Below are 9589 nucleotides of genomic sequence, written 5' to 3'. Positions count from 1 at the left end.
TAACATATAAGAATGAGACAAATACCCGTAAAAATATAGATATGTTAGACAAATATCCACCTCCTATCCATCTCATTACCACGCTTAAGATCCTCATTTAATTATTTCGTAAGTTTACTAATTAAATCATTAAGATCAAACGTACGTTAAACTCGTTTAATAATAATAATAAAAAAAAAACAAAAGCCACTCATCAATAAAAGCCCAACACAAATTTTTACCTAATTCTACATGATCTAATTAACTACTTAGATATGTGTTACTGACTTTCAGAAACTATTTTATATAAACGGAATGGTTATATCGTTTAAAATTTATAGTATAATAATAACAACTACCATCTCTAAAATATAGCTAAATTTTAATATTGTCATATTAGAGATAAATAAATCAATTAATTATAAAAAATTAGTCCACTGCAAGAAGAGAGAACGTGTGATTCATAATTTTTTATATTTTTTTAGAGTGTTAGTATAGTACACACAATAACTCACTCTAGAATCTTCGTTCTGCAGTCTTAAAGTAGTTATACCAGTTCAGTTGAAATTAGTTACACTCTAAACTAACTTGCAATATAACACATCCTTTGTAAATTACCCAACCCAACTTGTATAAGTAACAGTTTTGTCACCATCTGTAATTTACGTGTTTTTCACAATGAATGAAATGCTATCCATTTCTCATCTCTCTCTATTCTCTCTTCTCAATCGCTCTCCCAAAGTCTCTTAACCTTGCAACTTTATCTTCTTCTGATACCTTACATGGTATCAGAGCTACGGTTCAAATCCATGGATTACTTAGCTTCTTCCGCCTAACAAAATCAGGAAAATCGAGCTTCACAACAGCAATCAACAACAATAGTGTCCATAGCAAATTTTTCAGCAACAATCAAGTTGGATGAAGATAACTTCAAAGCTTGGAAGCATCAAGCACTTGCGTGTATCAAAGCCAACAGACTCCAGAGTCATGTCACTGTTCTATCGATTCCGAGAATATTCAGCTCCGATCAAGACAGAATTGAAGGAAAAGTATTACAAGAATTTGAAGAGTGGGAATAGCGTGATGAATGCCTAGTAACTTGTATGCTTTCTACTATTAATGAAATCTTTGTGAACAAGGTTGTAGAATATGAATATGCACATGAAATCTGGGAAGCATTGGAGGAATATTTCACAGCCAAGCTCAAATAGAAGATTAGGATGCCAAAGGCTCAACTAAAGATGATCAAGAAATAAGGTGAGTACATCTCCAAGATTAATAAGGTTGCCAACTCCCTAGTTGCTCTTAGCACTCCACTGTCAAAAGAAGAACATATTGAAGCTACTTTACAAGGTTTGGATGAAGAATTCAACGCATTCATCACCGTGGTTAATTCTAGAATAGATCATATGACCATCAGTAAATTTGAGTCCTAGATACTTGCACAAGAAGAAGTAAATGAAAGATTTTGAAAGCTAGATCTGACAATGATGCCGGCAAATCTTACTCACAAAGAATCAGATGCAAGCAAAGCCAAAAATGAATATTCAATAGACAAATCCTATGAAAACTATAGAAGTTATGGTAGAGGGCAACCCGACAGATGAGGAAGAGGAAGAAGCTTTAGAGGAGGCAGGTCATGGTGGCAAGGAAATTGGCCTCAATGCCAATTATGCGGGAGAATCGGACACATGGTTTGGCAACGCTTCCACAGATTCAACCAAAACGACCAAAATCCTCAGTTGAAAACCTCCAACAATGGCCCTCCTCCATCTGCTATTGGCTTCCACCAACAAATTCAGCACCCTCACTCAGCTTATTGACCAATTCAGCAACCAGGCAACACCAGTGAAGGCCATCCTCATGCATTGCTTGCATCCAATAACTGTTCTAATCAGGGGTGGTATCCAGACTCAAGAGCGTCACACCACATCACATTTGACCAAATGAACCTACTCAACAACTCAGAATATGAAGGATTTGAGCAAGTATTTGGAGGTAATGACAAAGTATGAATATTGCTAATATTGAGAGCTCTATTATGCATGGATCTGTGTCCAAATAAGTTTTTAAATTCCAGAATTTTCTTCATGTACCAACTATCTCAAAGAACCTTGTAAGTGTCTTTAAGTTTGCATTAGACAATGGAGTATTCTTTGAATTCTGCCCTTACCTATGTGCTGTAAAATGTCAGGAATCCAAGAAGATCCTGCTCCAAGACAGACTTAGCAATGGTCTATATAAGTTTGATGATGTACAAATCTCAAGACCAATCAGAAAATCTGATAAAGCTCAAGCATGTGTAGCTGAGCAGAAAAAGAGTGTGTATGCACATGTTGCAAAAATAATAAATAAAGACCAACAAAAAGAAGCGATAAAAAATCCAGAAAAAGAAAAGCAAAACAATAGTGAGATCAGTACCAATAATAAATGTACCAGCAATATGTGTAGCGAGTATACCAACAATGGGCGTAGCAAAATTGATGATTCTTGTGTAAACCAAATTGACAGTAGTATATGCAATGCAATTAGTGGTTGCAATGTCAATTGTTATGTGCATTCTCAATTTGATTCTGTCTCTCCTGTAATTGTGTCTGAAAATAATACAATTGTAATTGTGCATTCTGATGAATCTGATGCTTCTATAATTGTACATCCTGACATTGTTACAACAAACAAGTATTGTGCTTTACTTACAGATACCACATCTAATGCCTCCACTAATGCTAACTCCTGCACCAGCACTTTTGATGCACAAAACACAAACCAAACCATCAACCATTCACCACACCAAACCTGCAACCTTTCATCATACCATACCAGCAACCATTCACTCCCAAAAGCTAAGCAAATCAGCAACAATCATACTAGCAACCTCTCATCACTAAACACCAACCAAACCAACAACCTCTCACCACTAAGTACAAACCAAACCAGCAACCATTCACCAAACTGCAACCAAATCAACAACCTCTCACCACCAAGTGCAAACCAAACTAGTAACCATTCACCACCCACCCCAGCCTCAAAATCCATTCCCATATTCACCTTTGATCTCTGGCACAAGAGGCTTGGCCACCCCTCTCACAGCATCACTAGAGCCATTCTAAACAGTCAACAAATTCCTTTTTTCTCCTATCAGAATCCCTTCTCCCTGCAACTCTTGCATTACCAATAAAATCCATCAACTCCCCTTTCCTACCTTTCAAACTAATACACACAGCCTCTAGAACTCTTATTTTCTAACCTCTGGGCTCCTCACCACAACCTAGCAAGTCAAGTTTTAGATACTATGCATGCTTCATTGATGCCTATAGCTGATACACCTGCACTTACCTACTAAACACTAAAAACTAAACCTTTTAAGCATTCTTTCAATACAAAACAATGATTGAAAAATGAACAGGCCACACAATTAAAGCCTCCAAACAGATCATGGTGGAGAATACCTTTCCAACACCTTTCAACAGTACCTTAGGAACCAGGGCATCCTTCACAGACTCACTTGCCCACATACACACCAACAAAATGGGTGTGTTGAATGAAAATATTGCCACTTGACTGAAACATCTCTCACTCTTCTCTCTTAAGCCTCTTTGCCTCTCTCCTTCTGGGATGAAGCCATTCTGACCTCCACTTACCTGATCAACCGACTTCCCATACCAATGCTGAATTTTAAATCTCCTTTAGAAGTACTTTTCCATACCACACTAAATTATACCTTGTTAAAACCCTTTGGTTGCTTGTGCTATTGACATTAGGATTTTTGCCAGTAAAGAATTTCATAAAAACAGTCGCGTTGTAGATATAGTCTCTAAACCGACAGAAATCCCTTCGTACAAATGTTGTGGTTGTCACAAGTAACAAACCCCTAAATAAATTGATAACCGAAGTGTTTAAACCTCGGGTCGTCTTCTCAAGAAATTGCAGGGAGGTGTTCTTATTATTGGTTATGAGTTTTGTAAATTGGGGGTTTTGGAGCTTGGGCAATGAGCACAGATATATTTAAATGACAAATAAAATAAATAAATAACTATAAAATAAACTTTTGGCAAGGTATGAGAAATTAGAAGTCCAGACTTAGTTATCCTTATCAATAATAATGAAAGTTGAATCTTAATTCCACTTAGTTAACCTTTACTAAAGCAAAGGAAAGTCAAGGGACTAATTAGTTTGATCTTCGAATCCTATTTATTTCCTAAGAAAAGATTGGGATTATTGAAGTTCAGTTCAATTATCAAAGATAACAGTTATCAATTATATTGAGCTAAGATAACTCCTGAGTTACTGCTTTCTTAACCAAGACCAAAAGGGGAAAAAGTAAATTTACTGGAATAAAAATGTCTTCAGATGGGAATAACAATAATGTAAATAAAAGAAAGCAATATTAAACTGAAATACCTCAAGTAATATTAATTTAAAAGAGTAATCTGTAACATGGAAGAATTCATAAAATTGCAAGAGTAAATAAAAAGGAATGTTGAACCTGATAAACAGAGATAATCCTGAAAGCGAATAAAATCCTAAATCTAAATCCTAATCCTAAAGAGAGAGGAGAGAATCTCCCTCTCAAACTAAATCTAAATCATGAGAAGTGAATTATGAGAGCCTTCTTGATGAATAGATGCATTTCCCCACTTTATAGCCTCTAATCTGTATTTTCTGGGCCGCAAAATGGGTCAGAAACAGCCCAGAATTTGCTGGTTGCGAATTCAAACACGCTGATTTTCGTCACTGTGACGCGGCCGCATGGAGCACGCGGTCGCGTCGCCTAGCTTCAGGGCAACTATGGCATATTATATATTAAATCAAAGTCCCAGACGTTAGCTTTCCAACGCAACTGGAACCGCGTCGTTTGGACCTCTGTAGCTAAAGTTATAGCCGTTTGAGTGCGAAGAGGTCAGGCTGGACAGCTTAGCAACTTCTTCAACTTCTTGTATTCCTTCTACTTTTGCACGCTTCCTTTCCATCCTCTGAGCCATTCCTGCCCTGTAATCTCTGAAATCACTTAACACGCATATCAAGGCATCTAATGGTAATAAGAGAGGATTAAACATAGGGAACTTAAGGCCAAAGAAGCACGTTTTCAATCAAAGCACATGATTAGGAAGGCAAATGTAAAACCATGCAAATAGTATGAATAAGTGGGTAAAGTGTTGATAAAAACCACTTAATTGAGCACAAGATAAACCATAAAATAGTTGTTTATCAGCTATCCCTGAATCAGACCCTATAATAAGCATAAATTTCACCATAGATAAATGATGAGCGGATATTTTATATGCTTTTTGGCATCATTTTCTTATAGTTTTTATTATGTTTTATTTAAGTATTATTATATTTTTGTAGGTTTTAGTGCAAAATTCATATTTTTTTATTCTACTTTGAGTTTGTGTGTTTTATGATGATTTCAAGTATTTTCTGGCTGAAATTGAGGAGCTTTGGAAAAAGTCTGATTCAGAGGCAGAGAAAGGACTGCAGATGTTGTCAGGATCTGACCTCCATGCACTCGAAGGAGCATTTTTGGAGCTACAAAAGTCTAAATAGTGCGCTCTCAATGGCTACAAAAAGATAACATCCAGGGCTTTCCAGAAATATATAATAGTTCATACTTTGCTTTGGAAATGAAAGCCCAAAACTGGCGTTCAACACCAGCCACCAACCCCATTCCTGGCGTCCAACGCCTATAAGGGAGTAGCTGGCGTCCAACGCCCATTCAGGAGTCCCAAGCTGGCATCCAACGCCCCAGAGGTAGTACCAACTCGTGACTTCACTCAAGCTCAGCCTAAACACTCACCAAGTGGGGCCAGAAAGTGAATTTTTGCCCTATATGACTAGTTTATTTTATTTGTATAATTCTTAGTTAGCAGATTAGTATATATAGGAGGAGATCACCCTTGTTTAAAGACTTTTGATCTTCTACCTCAATGCTTGCCCACTCTACACGTTTTTTATTGTTTCTTTGTACAGTATGAGTCACTAACCTCCTAAGTTAAGGTTAGGAGCTCTGCTGATTCTTATAGATTAATAATATCACTATTCTATTTCAATCTATGCTTGATTCTATTCTAAGATGTATCTTCATTCTTCATCCTAATGGATTGGGAGTGTAACTTGACCGTCATCCCTATTCACATGGGTTCTTGCGAGTCCTTGACGGGATAGTATTGAACCACAAGCTTGATTATACATCTCTTAAACGGCTAATCCACAGCTTCGTTGGGTACTTGGAGACATCAGTGCAGCCGAGGTGCGGGGCGATTAGGGCCTTTGTGGTATAGGTTAGAACCAAGGAAGCAACATTCTCTGATCCGGAAGATCCGACCTTTTCTCTGGCATTTTGAGTAGGATCACAAAGGGAATGGACTACTAGAGGTTCACCCCCGTTCAGATTGGATGACCGCTAACCCGGCGTTTGATCTGAAGCAAAGGAGATTAATGACCGCTGACCCGACGTTAATCATTTACAGCCTGCCATGGAATGAATCAGCAGAATTTGGAGTAGGTGATGAGAAAAGTTGATCCAGAAGGAAGAAGCATCTCCGAAGCCTCAACCATTCTCATACCATTGATTTCACACCTATCTAGTAATGTTTTATTTATTTATCTGTTTTATGCATTTTCTCGTGACAACTATATTTTCTATCCGCCTGACTAAGATCTGCAAGGTAACCATTACTTGCTCAAATCTAAAATCCCGTGGGATCGACCCTCACTCATCAGAGATATTACTTGGACGACTCGGTACACTTGCCGGTCTATCTGTGCGAATACTGTGGAGCCAGTTTTGCGCACCAATAAACAAAGTGCATATTCTTAGGCTGTACCTCTGACCATAAGGGTTATAAGTGTCTATCTCCCTCAAGTAGAGTATACATTGCCAGAAATGTTGTCTTCTGTGAACAGGAATTTCCATATCCAACTCTCTTCCTTAACCAAGAATATCCCAACCACATACAACACTCAAACATTATACCTCTAGCTACATACACCATTTACCCTCCATGCCCAAACATACATAATACTCCTCCCACTAATAGCAATATTATGCCTTTATCATTACCTTCTATACCTGTTGAGGTCACTAATGTTGCTGAAACAAGAACTAACAATGATGAAAATGCAGATTCTCTTGGCATTGTTCCATTGCAGGTTGGCCCAAATATAGCCTTCCAATACTGCACCTCTTCACAGTCCTGCCCTTGCCTCAGCTTCTAGTCAAAACAGGCACCATATGCAAACTAGGAGCAAAAATGGAATCTTCAAGCCTAAAATGCTCACTGCAACTGCAAATTTGGCGCCTAGACATGTCAATACCCTTTCAAAATCAATTGCTGAGGCACTTGCAACTCCACAGTGGAGAGAGGCCATGGAGGAGGAATACTCAGCATTGATAAAAAATTGTACTTGGCAACTAGTTTATCCTCCTTTGCACTCTGAGCCCATAGGGTGCAGATGGGTTTTCAGGATAAAGAACAACCCTGATGGCATAATCCATAAGTATAAGGCAAGGCTTGTTGCCAAGTATTTCCACCAACGCCAAGGGATTGACTATGACCAGATCTTCAGTCCCGTGGTGCGGCCCGCGACAGTTCAAGTCATGCTCAGTGTGGCTCTTGCAAAGAGATGGAAGATTCATCAGTTTGACTTTAATAACGCGTTCCTCAATGGGGATCTTCATGAAACTGTGTATATGTAGCAGCTAAAAGGATTCAAATCCCCAACTATCTCCAAGTTTGTAAGCTGCAAAGGTCCCCCTATGGACTCAACAGGCCCCTAAAGCCTGGTTCACGAAGCTTAGCTCTGCCCTTCAAAAATTTGGCTTCACAAATGCTCAATCAGATGTCTTCCTGTTCACAAAGTTTACCTCCTCTTCGGCTACATACATCCTGGTGTATGTCGATGACATCCTTGTAACTGGTGATTCTGAGCCTGAAATTAAAACACTCATGACCCAACTTCACAGAACCTTCTCCCTGAAAGAGCTGGGTGAAATGAACTACTTTCTTGGAATTGAGGTTGTGAAAACTCCTGGTGGCACAGTGACACTCAAGCAAACAAAATACATCAAGGATCTTTTAAAAAGAGCTAAAATGACCCATGCAAAACCTATACCTACCCCATGATTTCCTCTAAAAAATTGTCTGCCTTTGGAGATGGTTCATTCAGTAATCCTACTTTATTTAGATCCATAGTGGGTGGGTTACAGTATGCCGCAATCACTAGGCCTGAGATCTCCTTTTCAGTGAACAAGGTAGCCTAGTTCCTCCATAATCCTCTTGAGTCCTACTGGAAGGCAATAAAGGATTCTTAGGTATTTGGCAAGAACCACACAATATGGTCTCAGGTTCAACAAGTTCTCAAACTTCAGATTCTATGGCTTTCGTGTCTCTGATTGGGCCAGTGACATTGATGATCGTAAATCAACCAATGGGTATGGCATCTACCTTGGCTCCAACTTGGTTTCCTGGGCCAGCAGAAAGCAAACAACAGTGTCAAAGAGCAGCGTTGAAGCTGAATTTAGGGGCATTGCAGACACAGTGAGTGAAATTGTCTGGCTTCAAAATCTTCTCAGTGAAATCAGAATTTCTTGCTCAACCAAGTCTGTGGTGTACTGTGATAATTAGAGTGCTATCCTGCTCTCTGCCAATCCGATTCTGCATAACAAATCTAAGCACTTTGCCCTCAACCAATCCTTTGTTCGAGACTATGTAACCAGAAAAGAAATTTTCATTCAGCAAATCCCAGCTCAGGACCAACTAGTCAACACTTTAACTAAACATCTCTCAGCCACAACCTTTCTTAAATTAAGGAGCCTACTGAGAGTCCTTGATGCGGCATCTTAGAAGGCCCTTGTTTTGAGGGGGCATGTTAGTGTAATACACACAATAGCTCACTCTAGAAGCTTCTGCAGCCCTAAAGTAGTTATGCCAGCTCAGTTGGAATTAGTTATACTCTAAACTAACTTGCAGTATAACACACCCATTGTACATCACCCAACCCAACTTGTATAAGTAACAGTTTTGTCACCATCTGTAATTTACGTATTTTTCACAATGAATGAAATGCTACCCCTTTCTCATCTCTCTCTATTCTCTCTTCTCAATCGCTCTCCCTCGGTCTCTTCACCCTGTAACTTCATCTTTTTCTGATACCTTACACAAGGTAGGATGACAAGCTTATCAAGGAGGAGATTTTTGAGTTTGAAGAACTAAAAATATTTTAAATATGATGACTAAAATATTATTAATTGAATTAAAAGGAAATTGTATGTGTGATTAGTGTGATTAGTGTGCAAAAAATTAATTTAAATTGAAACTGGCCCAAGAAGAAATAAAACATGCTCAAATGGCATCTAGCCCACACACATACAATCAAGGTCCAAGACTTATTTGCAACCATCACAAATCTTTCCCATCAGAAAAGCAAGAATAAGGAAAGAAAGAAAGTGAGCCCATATCAAACCTAAGCCTAAAATTGGTGGTCTATATCCAAATCCAATCTTCCAACTTAGTTGCTAACTTGGTAATTCAATTTCATTTCATTTGAACCACACCACTAAACCAAACTCTCACTTCTTTCTCTTTTCTTTCCCATCACCCACGTGAAC

Source organism: Arachis ipaensis, chromosome B08, assembly GCF_000816755.2.
Source record: "Arachis ipaensis cultivar K30076 chromosome B08, Araip1.1, whole genome shotgun sequence".
Lineage (NCBI taxonomy): Eukaryota > Viridiplantae > Streptophyta > Magnoliopsida > Fabales > Fabaceae > Arachis > Arachis ipaensis.
This window is presented reverse-complemented; position numbering follows the sequence as displayed.